Genomic DNA, 14,196 nt, shown 5'->3' on the forward strand with positions numbered 1-14,196 from the left:
AAATTACAATGTAGTAGATTCCAATATATGGCAGCCCAATTTTCGGGGCTCTTGCTGAAAAGAGATGGGAAAAGCATTTGAATGAATTATTACTTTTTTTTGGTATTACTATATTTTAAGTGTTAGACTCTGGGCAAAATCCTTCATTACCTTTTGTGAAGACTATTAGTCACTTTTTATAGATATATGACTTGGAATTCACGTACAAATGGTGGTGCACTGCAAGGGACATGAGCCACACAACATGCCCATGAGACTGTACCATCTTGGATAGTAAACCGTTGTTTTAATTTTAAGTCCTCTTCCAGAATGCATGCTGCCCATCTGTGGCGGGTCTCTGCTGGAGGGACATGTTACATACACATGGACTTGAATCAAATGAATGCCTTTAAGCTTGCAACCCTAAAGCTATTTTTGAAAGTCATAATGTATTCATTAAGCAATTACTTAATTTCTTCACATGTTTTTCTCAGAACTAAGTATTAATTTATATATTTATATATAGCTATTATATTGTTATATTTACATATAACTATTTTTAAAAAATGAAGGTATTTGCACAAAAATTTAAAAATTTGTAATGAAAGTACTCTCCAGAAATAGTGCCTAATTGCTTATGGTATGGTGATAAACCTTAGCAGTGGTTAACTTAGCTCTGTATCTTCTAAGAAGATGCCCCTAAATTCCCTAGGCTGGGTTAGATCCTTTTTATATATATCCTCTCATCCTTCATTATAATGGAATTATCCGTTTATGTCTGCCTCCCTATTACACCCTATACTCTGTGGGAAATACTGTCTTACCTAACTTTATGTGCCTAGTTCAGGGACAAGTACTTTAAACAAAGGTATTTATCAGAAATGAACAACTAATGACTGAGTTAATAAACACGAATCCTGTAATCTTTAACTTGTTTTGCTGCTGATGCCCTTCCACAGGCTAGCATTTGGCCCATAGTTCTTATGGCTATTTTGGGAAGAATATTATTGACCTATAGCTGCGAAGTGTTTCATCTGACCCTGGATATTTCAGAATTTTGCTAATGGCCTGGGTTTTAGACACACATACATCTTGCCTAGCCTAGGGAAATGACTCATCCCTGAGGGTAGGCAGCTGTATTAGTTTTGTGTTCAGTGCCCTCTGCCAGGAATGACTGTATCGACAGCCTCAGTATCTGTGGGTTCCACATCTGTGAATTCAAATAACTGTGGGTTGAAAATATTCAGAAAAAAAATTCTAGAAAAGTTCCAAAAAGCAAAAGTTTGAATTTGCTATTTGTCAGCAACTGTTTACCCAGCATTTACATTGTATTTACAACTACTTACATAGCATTTACATTGTATTAGGTATTATAAGTTAACTAGAGATGATTTAAAGAATGTGGGAGGATGTGCACAGTGGTTATGTTAGCAGTGGTTAACTTAATTCTGCATCTTCTAAGAAGATGCCCCTAAATTCCCTAGGCTGGGTAAGATCCTGTTTATATGTATTCCCTCATCCTGCATTATAGTGGAATTATCTGTTTATGTCTGTGTCCTTATTATATCCTATGCTCTGTGGAAAATACTATCTTACCTAACTTTATATGTCAAGTTCAGAAACAAAGATTCTTCACCATCTCACATAAGGAACATGAACATCTGTGGATTTTGGTATTTGCGGGGGGGCGGGGGGAGAGTGTGTCCTGGAACCAATTCCCCACGGATACAGAGGGTGACTGTACTTGGTGCTGGACTGAGCTCCTCCAAGGCAGAAGCCATGGTGTTCAAATGAAAGTAAAGTACGCAGCTCCTTAAACTTCTGTAGTTTCCAACTGGGTGCAGCACCATGGGTGCTTTAGTTCTGGTAACAGTGTCAGGCACTGAAACAGGCTCTAAATCCTCAGAGAAAAATCATTCTGAACCATCTTAGCTCATCCTTAAAGCACCAACCTGTGAGTGTTATTCACCGTGCCAGGAGCTTTCACTCACTTTAAATTCTCACAGTCCTTTTTTTCTTCCTCTGGTTTCTAGTTTTTGAACGATAGCTAAATCCTAGTGGGATTGTCTATACCATGGGTGTCCCATGGAGCCTACGGTTATGGTAATATTAGAGTTTTTCTCACAATCCTTTTATCATTTAAAAAATTGAGATATTATACATAAAGTGCGTTGAGTGAACTAATCTTAAGTGTACGACTCGGTGAAGTTTTATCTAGGCAGACACCACCTCGGTAACCCACCCAGATCAAGAGGCAGAACGCTCCGAGCTTCCGTGAGGTTCCCTTGTGCCCTTTCCATTTCCCCTCCTCCCCCCCGCGAGATAACCATTATTCTAATTTCTCTCATGGATAAATTTTGTATGAAATTACTCTGGAAGCAGTGTTAAGTGGAAATATTTGACCCACAGTCCCGCGGGGCTGGACGAGACGCACGCTCGGCTCCCTCTCTATAGGGCACCCCGCGGAGGCTCCAGGGGACCACAGAGCCACGATTCCGCTCTCACCGACCCAAACCAGCCCCGCCAAGAGGCGCGTCGGGACTCACGAAGACAGCACGGGAGCACGCCACAATGGCTGCCAGCGGTCACCCGCGGCCGCCTCGCCGCATCTTCCCCACCTTTCCAGTTGGCGCCGCTCCCAAGCGACGGGCAGCCCGGGTGTGGCCCTGGACGCGACCCGCCAGAACGCGAGCTGCCGGCGGGGGCGCTCGTGAGCTCGGGGTGTGGGGCGCGCGACCATTGGATGAACTTTCCCCGCGAGCTGGCCGGGAGCAGAGCCCACCTCCCGGCCCTCTCTCCGCCCTCCCATTGGCCGTTCGTGTCCCACCCGCGCCCGCTCCCGTCTCCTCCCGCCCGGATGGAAACGGGGTTGAGGGGGTGGGAGGCCGAAGCCAGGCGGAGGGTGAGCGGTCCTCCTAGTAAGGGGGCACTAGAGAGCCAATCAGGACAAGACGTGGAAAAGAGGCGCCGCGTTAGCCAGTCACATTCCGAGGTCCGTGTCGGGGCCGGCTGACGCGAGCGCGGGCCGCAGCCAATGGGCGTGCCACCGCCCGTTTGCTCTTCAGCGGCCGGTCGGGGGCGGTGGAAGAGCGAGTGAAGGGAGCGCGACGCCGACGGCGACAGAGCCCTCTCTGGACTGCCAGGAGGAAAGCGAGGCCCGAGCCTCTGCGTCTAGGTGAGAGGCGGGGACGCCGGGCGGGAGAGGCGGGCTGCGGGTCCCTCCTCGCCTGGCCGGGGCCACGGCTCTGGGAGCCGGGGAGGCAGGCCTGGCCGAGGCGGGGGCTACACCAGCTGCCCCGCCCCCGCCCACGGCTGCGTAGAGCGGGGGGCGCCCGCTTCTGCCCGGATGGTCTCTGCGAGGCTTGGCGGGGCCACTGCCCTCTGGAGAGCCGGGACTGAGAGCAGTGCCATGGGGGGGGGGGGCTTGGTTTGCAGGCGCGGAGCCTGGGGGCGCCGCCTGGGGCGGTGAGACCGCGTAGAGGTGGCGAAGGTGGGGCGGAGTAGTTAACGGAGGAGCAGGTTTGTGCGCCTGAGGGTGGCAGTGAAAGGAGGCCTGTGATGGCAGGATTCTGGGTCTGGGGACGAAGAAAGTGATGGGAATAGGGTGATGCTCAGAAAAGGGTGCCCGGGGAGAAGGTGCGGAGCCGGGGCGTGTGGTTGGCCTCTTGGAAGTAGGCATTGATTGAGACTGGGGGGAAATCAGCTGGGAGTGAAGGGAGGACAGGCTTGGGACACGTGAATCTGGAGTAAGAGGCACTTACTAAAGCCGGAAGGTGACTGAGAGGCAGAGGTTTTAGGTGAGGTGTGGTTGGAGGCTGTTAGACTAGAAAGCGTTAGGTGACCAGTTAGGAGAAAGTATACGAGGAGCAAACGAGGTAGGTTTATGTATGGTAACTGAAGGGTGTGGATCTTTTATGAGTAAGTCAGCAAGAATAACTGTCGGTTTTGTCAGGTAGGAGTCAGTCAGCCAGGTCCATAGGTTCATTCACTACTCATCGATGGCCAAACTCACAGACTTGTTAACTCTCACCGCTGAGGTTGATTGTCCTCCCTCCCCAACCCTCCTCCTTCCTCCCCAACCCTTCTCCCACCCGTGTGACAGTTCATCTCATTGTTTTGCCTCAGCAGCACACGAACTCATCTTCTCACAAGCCATGGCACAAATATTGTTTGCTTTTGATTGGATGGCAGTGAGGAATCGCTTAATTCTTATATCAAAAAAAGTAGAATGTGTTAGTTTAAAGACAACATCACAGGATACTTTGCGAAAACTGCAATACAGGGGAGTTTCTCAACAGTCATGTGTCATAAAAATGATGTAAGATCTCTTACAGCAACACAAGTAAGAGTGAACATAAGTACAATTCTCTTACTCTATAAGAATCAAGCATTTTGATGTAGAATTTGATTATGCATCATGCTTGTTGGGAAATTTTTCAGCCTTGGGAAGAGTTTTGTAGCTAAATAGGTTCAAAGTTCTTTTCACTTACAGGAAAGAAAAACGTGGTATCACTGCTACTACCTTTCTGTTTAAAGCTTTGGAAGTTTTATTTGCGGGGTATGGGCAGAGGTTGGGGGCAGGGAAAAGATAGTAGAAAAGAAAATGGTCCATTACTACATTTCCATTGGATTTAAACAGGAGGAGGTGATACAACTGAGGTATTATTTCTGCCTGAGGATAGGACAAAAGGATTGTGAAGAGTTAAGTGCTTCTTTACCAACATGAAGTAGTATAGTGTTAAGGACAAAACCCAAAGAGGGCATTTGTCATATAGGATGTTTTCTAATTAACCAAATCAACAAAGCATTATAGGTAATGGACCATTCTTTAGGATGTAGAAATAGTTTTGTGGAAGTAATTTCTTGGTAATGCTATTTACTGATCACATTTTACTCTTAGTATAACAGAGTACCTAAGTGCTGAGGGGCTGAGGCGACTCGAAGCAGAGAAGTAATCTGAGTGGTGTGGAGTTAATCAGGGAAAGTTTCCTGGAAGAGGTGAGTGTTGAGCCATCTTTTGAACTAGGAGTTGGGACATGGGTTATTGCAAGATAAGAGGATGGCATTCCAGTAGTATGGACATGTTATAAGCAACTGTGGACAAGAGTGACAAATTAAAAATGGTTTTTAAGGAGGATTGAAGATTTGAATGAAGATCTTTTTAAAAATAAATTTTATTTATTTATTTATTTTTGGCTGAGTTGGGTCTTCGTTGTTGCGCGCAGGCTTTCTCTAGTTGTGGTGCGCTGGAGCTACCCTTCTTTGTGATGCATGGGCTTCTCATTGCGGTGGCTTCTCTTGTTGTGGAGCACCGGCTATAGGTGTGCAGGCTTCAGTAGCTGTGGCACGCGGGCTCTAGAGCGCAGGCTCAGTAGTTGCTTGAGGCACACGGGCTTAGTTGCTCCGCAGCAGTGGGATCTTCCCGGACCAGGTTTCGAACATGTGTCCCCTGCATTGGCAGGTGGATTCTTAACCACTGCGCCACCAGGGAAGCCCATGAATGAAGATATAAAGGTGTAGAAATCAAGTAAGTCTGTTGTTATAGCTTAGTTGATAAATGATGGTTTTGTATGGTGGCTAGGAGAGAAAAATTAGAATAGTTGACGATGGATTGGAGATAAGTGGTGAAGAGTACAAAAATGTTTTTTGATAGTTATGATAAGAGGAATATGGTGAAAGTAAATTAGGTTATTGAGAAGTAGATTTGGTGTTCAACCATATATAATAATAAATTTTTTTTTTTTTTTTTTTTTTTTTGCGGTACACAAGCCTCTCACTGTTGTGGCCTCTGCCACCGCGGCATGTGGGATCTTCCCGGACCGGGGCACGAACCCGTGTCCCCTGTATCGGCAGGCAGACTCTCAATCACTGTGCCACCAGGGAAGCCCAATAATAAATATTTTTGATTCCTGTACTAGATTATGTTGATAATAATAGCAAAATTTATTGGGTGCAACTTTGTGCCAGAAACTGTTTTGAGCTTTCCAAGCATCATCTTCCTTTGATTATCCCTACTTTATAAATGAGAGAACTGAGGTTCAGAAAGATTTAATTTAACCAAGGTAACACAACTAGTAGGTGGCAGGTCAGGGTTGGCAAAGTCAGTAAGTAAACGTAAATTGAGCATCTGCTTCATGCCAGGTATTGTGTTATTAAGTGCTAGGGATTCAAGGTTGACAAGCAAATTCAAAGTCAGGACTGAGCCATGTTTTAGAGATTGTCAGGAGTTAACAGAAGAGAGCCAGTGAAGAAATAGAAAAAGATTAGTTGGAGAGACTTTTGTAGACACTGAGGAATATACTGTTTAGGGAAACTTAGGATAGAGTTTTAAGAAAGAGGAAGTGATCATCAGCAAAATATGTAGAGACTCAGAAGAGGAAAGATTGAGAAGAAACCATTGAGTTAAGTAAGGAAAAACAGTGTGAATTTGGTCTCAAGAAAGCCATAATGAAGATACTAACATATGGACTGGTGGTTAATTGTGTTTAGTGGCAAGTGCTCTATACAAATTTAAAGTTTGGTATGATCATAATTATGGTCAAATTCATAGGAAAGATGTTGGTATGTCCTTTTGTAATATTTTAGTTATTGGCTGGTAAGATCATGGGTAGTTTAAAAATGCTGGTACTTTTTGTATTTTTCCAAGTTTAAAAAAAAGCATTGTTATTTTTATCATTAGTGGGGAAAAATCATTCAACTAAAATGAACTAATAGTGAGAGAATATGTGGGTGGTCTAGTCTGTACTATGTTTGGGGTAGGAGAGAAGATGGTCTTATTTCAGTGTCTACTGCATATGAGCCACTTTGCTAGGCACAGTCCCATCTTGGCAATGACTTGTTATTGTTGGAAACAACCTGAAACTACATTTGCTTAATCTGGGGGATCAGGTTACTAAAGCACCCTGAATCATGGAGATACGGTCTTGGCTTTTCTGAACATTGTTTAATAAATGAATTTAAGGTTAAAAAAAACCAAACCAGTCGTACATTGAGTCATTTTAAATGTGTCTTTTTGACCTTATACCCTTCTCTCCTCCCACACGTAGGCTTATAGTTCCTCTCTTCAGTGGGTTTGTATTGGGCTTAGAGTCTCAGTTCAGTAAGGCAACATGAAAGTGCTGAGTTTACATATAACAAGTTTAACTTAAACACTTAAAATTTGTCATTGTTTTCTGTTCCTAGTTTGAAGAAGAAAAGAGAGAAATTTCAAGAAAATAAGCTTTTCTTATCAAATAATTATTCCAAAGGAAATTAGTATTTGCCCTAGGGTTAGTACAGATTTATTCCAATCTTATAAGTCAAGAATGGGACGTAGTTTTTAGTTTTAATTTCATTTGGTCCATAGGAATTGTGGAAGGAAACTTAATATTTCATCTAGGCACTGTACTATGTTCCTTAAATAAATTATTACATTTAATTCTCAGGCAATTCTCTAAGGTGGTTATCTTATTTTATGAAGAGAATGAGATTTGGAGAAATTAGTAACTTTCCAAAGGCCAGAGAGCTAAGTGGCAGAGCTGGAGATTCCAGTTTGCTTTCTCTGACTCCAGAGCTCATGCATATGAGATGTATGGCAAAAAGGACTTGTTTATTAATACAGACAACTGAAAAAAATGCCACATAGCCTTAGGTATTTAGTAATATTCGTTACTTTAGAAGATGGGACTCTTGCTCTGTGTGTTTGTGCCTGTGACATGGGGTCTTAAATGATAGTGATTTTTGTGTCTTGTAGGGTGCGTTATATTTTATTGCTTTAGAGGTGTGTGTTTTCACATTTTAATATTTTTTGAAATGAAGATTTTACAGTGTCTATATTTTTTAAAAAATGTTTACAAAATGGATACTATGTCTTAAAGTCAAATGTGTCTCAGAATTAAGGAAGTGTGGTATATGCATATAGTATTCATGTAAAACTGTCTTAGCAGTTTGTTTGCATTTTCTACCCAGCCTCCTCCCTTTACTTAGTGTATTGCTTTTTTTTTTTAGTGTGGTAGAATACAGAATTGAAGTGTATATTAATAATAAAATAGTCATTCTCTTTAGGTAGTGAATATTATGGGGTAGGAGGAAGTTTTTTATGTAGAAAATTCACATTGCACTGTGAATGAGCAGATCTGAATTTTACTTTTGGTTTTGTTAGCAACTTGATGTGTAACTTGAGGCAAGTCACTTCCCCTCTCTGAGCTTTAGTTTCCTCATCTGTAGAATAGAGTGCGGAGGGGAACTTTTAGACCTGTCTAGCTTAAAGAAACTGTATGCCTTCTTTCTAATTAAAAATGTGAATGCCTTAGAGCCCTTTCTTAAAATACTGTATTTGTTGCTTTTTACTATTTTTTCTTTCCCTTTATCTCCCTTTCTTCCCTCCCTGCCCTTTTTCCCATGGATCTTTGAGGGTATTGTCAGATTCTTAATTTATTAGAGAGTATGAATTACTTTTTATATCCTCCATTTATCAAGACAGGATATCTGAGAAAAGTAGGTAACCAGTAAGTAGTGAATGAATGAATATGTTTTATCTGGGTTAATAAAAGAATTGTTTAAATAAAATACCATCAAAGAGTTGTTGAAGTTTCATTGAAGGATAGTACTGCTGCCTTTCACATAAAGAATGAAATGTGTTTAGCAAAGTAACTGCTCTCTACTGGGCAGATGTACAAAGAGGAAAGCTCCTGCACCTGTCTTTAAGAAGCTCTCTGTTCTAATAGGCGAGGCCAATGTCTTTAAACTTTGTATTATGGAAAATTGCAAACATAAAAATATAATAATATGCATATCACCAGCTTTAACATTTTTCAACTTGTGGTCAATCTTGTTTTTTCTGTATCTCCACCCACTCCCCTCCCCCTTCTTAATTTTGAAACAAGTCCCTAGACATTTTTACCTGTTATTACCATACAGCATGATAAATGCAACAATAGACATGCTAATCTAAGTGAAGTGGAAATTTCTTCATATAAATATATTTGAGACTTGTATATTATACTGTTCTGAGCAAGAGAAATTAGATATAATAATCTACTGTAGGACAGGGATAAGTAGTTGGAGAGACTGAATATACATGTATAAAACAGAATGTAGCAACGTAAGATCATATGCCAGTATTAGAGATTCTAAATGGGAAATGACATTGGTGGAGTGTGTGTGTATGTGTGCGTGTGTTTAAGTTTTAACTGTTTGACAGTTTTAAGATTGCTTTGAGATATCTAGTCTAGATCATTCTTGTTCTTTATGGAATTTTTGCCAAAAATGTTGGCATGGCAGCCACATGAGAAATCCTTCTTGAATGTAAGGAATTCTTACCACTATATCTTATTATTTTGGAGTATTGACTTAAAAACTTTGAACTATTAACTGAGAATTAAAATCTTAAAATATATCCCATGATGCAGAGTCTTAGTCAAAGGTCATAAACTTCTTTGAGCATCTCAGAGCTTTGTGCTATCTCTTCTCCTCAGAAAAAATATACATATACATTTAGTTTTTCTAATAATTTCAGGAGGCTAATAATAAGACTTTCAAAACCCATTCAGATATCTTTGAAGGTTTACAGATTCTGGTTTAATAATCCATTCTTTAATGTATAGGCAGATAGCATACTGCTAAAATTCAACTTTATTTATTTCTTTGTGCTTTCCACCTTCTACATATAAGTGTTTTTGTTTTTTTTAACTTTAAACAATTTTTATTACACAAACGTTGTCACATAATTGGATATTGCTCTACTCTGTACACAATTATTCTTACTCTCCACAGAAAGGCTGCTTCTCAGCTTCTCATCTGTTGATGGCAATCACTAAAATCCTGATTTTAATAGAATAGTAGTAAAAATGCCTCAGTGATTTAAGTTGAAAGCAGTACATTGGTACATGGCTCTTATACTCATTTACCAGGAATGTGCAAATGTCTTTATTCAAAAATACAAAATAAATTATCTGTAGGTATGGACAATGACAGCAGTAAACCATTCTATGTTGTCAACTGAAACCAGTAACTGATGGTTATAGTGATTTTCTTAAACATCAGCCAGCCTTTTCTTCAGTCATCTCCTTCAACGACCTCTCTTAAAGTTATTGGTGAGGAACGCTGCCTTGAGCTTCCTTTCACATCTCATTAATGATGGTAAAGCACTATTCTAGGAATTAGGACATGCCACCTCCCATCCCACCTCCCATCCCACCCATTCCGCCCATTCCAGGATCCTTCTCTTCTTTAGGAATTTCTGTGACTACGACTTCTACTGTAGTTAACAGAGAGGCCACTCCAGCAGCATCCAGTAAGGCACTTCTTACAACCTTAGTTGGATCGGTGATTCCTTTCCCCACCATATTCACAAAATCTCCAAGCATAGCGTCATAACCAACTTCTGAAGAACTTTGCAAAATTTTCTCGACTATCAGTGATCCTTCGACACCTGCATTCTTAGCAGTGGTCATTGAAGGAATTTTGAGTCAAACAAGTGTTTTTCATTATTGAGTGAAATTATAAAATTCATTATGCAATGCCTAATTTTTTAAAAGACCAATTCTTAATTGCATTCTTGGGGGAAAACAAGCTGTAGCCAGTTTGAATATGTAGGAATGATTTTACCAAAGAGTTTGGAATAAGTGTATGGAACTTTATATAATGGCTGCTATCCATCCTGAATTAAGATGAAGTAGAATATGATTTAAGAATGAATAAATACATAAATACCACTTTTTCAGAGGTAAAGGAAAATCTTTGACCTCTCTTGCCCTTAAATAGTTAAGATCTGTGGAGGAAAGGATCTGTTAAAGTATTTTGAGGTTCACATTTGTGTTAAAACAACTCCTAGATATGATACACAGAGGCTTAGAAACATGTATTGGTCTGACAGAGGATTGATTCTCTGTAGAGCCCTGAGATCATAAGTGTTTATTGTCCATCTAGTTTGAAGGATGGACCTAAATATATTTCTTAGAAGTATGGTTTTTTTTTTAACATCTTTATTGGAGTATAATTGCTTTACAATGTTGTGTTAGTTTCTGCTGTATAACAAAATGAATCAGCTATATGTATGCATATATCCCCATATCCCCTCCCTCTTGCGTCTGCCTCCCACCCTCCCTATCCCACCCCTGTAGGTGGTCACAAAGCACTGAGCTGATCTCCCCTTGCGATGCGCCTGCTTCCCACTAGCTATCGATTTTACATTTGGTAGTGTATATGTGTCAGTGCTACCCTTTCACTTTGTCCCAGCTTACCCTTCCCCCTCCTCGTGTCCTCAAGTCCATTCTCTACATCTGCATCTTTATTCCTGTCCTGCCCCTGGGTTCATCAGAACCTTTTTTTTTTTTTTTTTTTAGATTCCATATATATGTGTTAGCATACGGTATTTGTTTTTCTCTTTTTGACTTACTTCATTCTGTATGACAGACTCTAGGTCCATCTACCTCACTACAAATAACTCAATTTCGTTTCTTTTTATGGCTGAGTAATATTCCATTGTATATATGTGCCACATCTTCTTTATCCATTCGTCAGTGGACACTTAGGTTGCTTCCATGTCCTGGCTATTGTAAATAGTGCGGCAGTGAACATTGTGGTACATGACTCTTTGAATTATGGTTTTATCAGGGTATATGCCCAGTAGTAGGATTGCTGGGTCGTATGGTAGTTCTGTTTTTAGTTTTTTAAGGAACCTCCATACTGTTCTTCATAGTGGGTATATCAATTTACATTCCCACCAACAGTGCAAGAGGGTTCCCTTTTCTCCACACTCTCTTCAGCATTTATGGTTTGAGGATTTTTTTTTTGATGATGGCCATTCTGACCAGTGTGAGGTGAGAAGTATGGGGTTTTAAAAATTTGTGGATTGTACCTAAAATATAATCGTAATAATGGTTATTAGCATAAGCAGAATCCTTAGGAGATAGGAACAGATCAGTTAGCTGCTAAATGAGACATTTGACTGCAGAGCAGAGCATAGGTTGTTTGAAGATCAGTGAATATTAGGTGTATGGCTTTAAAGTGATAACCTTGTGACCCATTGGAGTTAATAATTTTCTGAGTATCTAATGTATTACTAGGAAATAAACTTATTCTAATATACAGTAATACATAGACTTTGAGAGCTAGAAGAGGATTTATCCATCAGTGATTTAGCCTCCCCTTCAGTGAATTTTATGACTGATCAGAGCAATTAATTGACTTTCCCAAGGTCACGTGGTTAGTGGCAGTCACAACAGTGTAGTCTGTTGCTCTTATTTATCTTGGCTGTCTTTTCGTTCTGGATCTCAGTTTCTGGAGAAGGAAATATCTTGACAGAGTTTTTAGCATTGTGACTTTGATTCTCAATTGATAAATTGACTAAGAATTCGCTGGGCTTCTTAGATGCGTTAAGTCAGTTTCAGAGCTGGAAAGAGATTCTAAGAATCCACAAAGTCATCAAACACTTCCCTCCTGTTTTCTGTACCTTTCTATGCTTGACAGCATTTTGTTTGTTGCAAGCTTTACATAAGAACCTGGCAAGGTTTTAAAGCTAGACCAGGAAGATTTTTGAGAAGAGGCTTTGTTACGGGATTCAGTTGTTTAAAGAGATTCCTGGAAGCTTCCTCCTCAAAACTAGAGACTGGAGGGATCATTGACATTCAAGTTCAGAGAAGTTTCTATTACTTCCACGAAGGGCTCTGATTCCAAGTCCTCATGCCACATTTGGTTGGTGTGGACCTGGTGACCAGGGAGAAGACCTGCGCCTATAGCTGGGGTAAAGACCTTTAGAACGGTGACCCTCCAGCTCTTTTAATCCCGGCCCTTTAGCTGGGTCATTCTTTAGCTCAGTAATTCCCATTTTCTAGTGGAATAATAACAACTAAATTGTCAAGGTATAAGCATTTTGTGGGAGAGAGGGACTTTCTTCAGCAGTTAGGGAAATGGATGGTTCCTATTTGAATCACAAAAAATATACTTATCTTAAAGTCTAGACTAGTTAGAAAACTGTAGGTCTCAAATTCTAGTGATGGAATTATATAACAGATTCTCCTGGTTTAATAAAACAACTAAAATGATAATAATTAAGCTCAACTTAATTAGAAGTAAGAATAATGATAATTGAAAACCATGACCAGTTTCACTGACAATGATTGATTGCTCCTCTTGAAAATTACAGAATTCCAGGTTTTGAGTGTGCATATTTGGAGCATTGTGAGTTGCAGCAAGCAGAGTTATTAATTGTATACAAACTGAAGTTTTCGGTGCATTCTAATAACATACTCATATTTGCAACTCTTAATAACTGGCTTTATAGTTTATTCATAAGTAGCCTTGTGGATCAATGGAAGGTCATGCTTTCTAAATCATTTGTAGACCATGGGAGGTTTGGTCCATGTTTGTATAGTCATTACCTTAGAAGGCTGATGTGGCAATAATGAGCTTTTCAGGAGCATTGTTTCCCTAGCGGTGCTGGGAAATTGGTGAAAGGCCAGCCTTAAAAAGAGGTCAGATGAACCGGTTTGCAGGGCAGAAATTGAGACATAGATGTAGAGAACAAACGTATGGACACCAAGGGGGGAAAGCGGCGGGGGGGTGGTGGGGTGTGTGTGATGAATTGGGCGATTGGGATTGACATGTATACACTAATATGTATAACATGGATAACTAATAAGAACCTGCTGTATAAAAAAAAAATTAAATTAAAAAAGAGGTCTAGGAGTTTCTTTACCTTAGTACATTTTGTAGGTCTTTGATATGCTAATGCACTTTGTAGCTCTCCTGGTTGGGGATAAAATGTACAGCATCCCAGCCCCATTTACCACAATTTGGAAAATGCTGCCTTGGTGGACTAGAGCCTGTTTTTAGGTTCAGCCTTGGGAACAGATTCAGAAGGCTTCATAAGAAAGTGACACAAGAGAAATGGAGAGGAAATAACAGCATACAGCAGGAACTTCAAAGCACTTTTCCGTAGTTAAGAGTTGCAGGTTATTTGCTATAATAATCAGACTGAGTATAAACAGCTTTCAAACAAAGTCTACTTCTGTAACCAGTGAAATACCTGATTCTAACAACTTGTTCTTAAAGTTACTAATCTTCATGAATAGGCTTTGGTAGTTTTAAATCAGACCACACAAGATACATGATTAGTAATCTGCCTGAGTCAATTTTTTGGGTAAACTTGTATGTGTACGTCTACATGTAATGTTCGCGGTATACATGGAACATTTTCATGTTAAAATCAGTTTTGCTGAGTAATTTGAAATGTGT

At 40.4% G+C, this 14,196-nt stretch overlaps 1 protein-coding gene across 1 annotated transcript in view; it reads left to right on the top strand.

Annotated features, from left to right (window-relative positions):
- Positions 1 to 3,083: 3,083 nt before the first annotated feature.
- Positions 3,084 to 14,196, top strand: part of FAR1 (fatty acyl-CoA reductase 1) — a 71,764-nt gene continuing 60,651 nt past the window's right edge. The window contains exon 1 of the mRNA XM_082844356.1: positions 3,084 to 3,154. The gene's annotated coding sequence lies outside the window, so the exon portion shown is untranslated. The remainder of the gene's footprint in view (positions 3,155 to 14,196) is intronic.

This window comes from Leucopleurus acutus, assembly GCF_964270905.1.
Source record: "Leucopleurus acutus genome assembly, chromosome: 8".
Taxonomy (NCBI): Eukaryota; Metazoa; Chordata; class Mammalia; order Artiodactyla; family Delphinidae; genus Leucopleurus; species Leucopleurus acutus.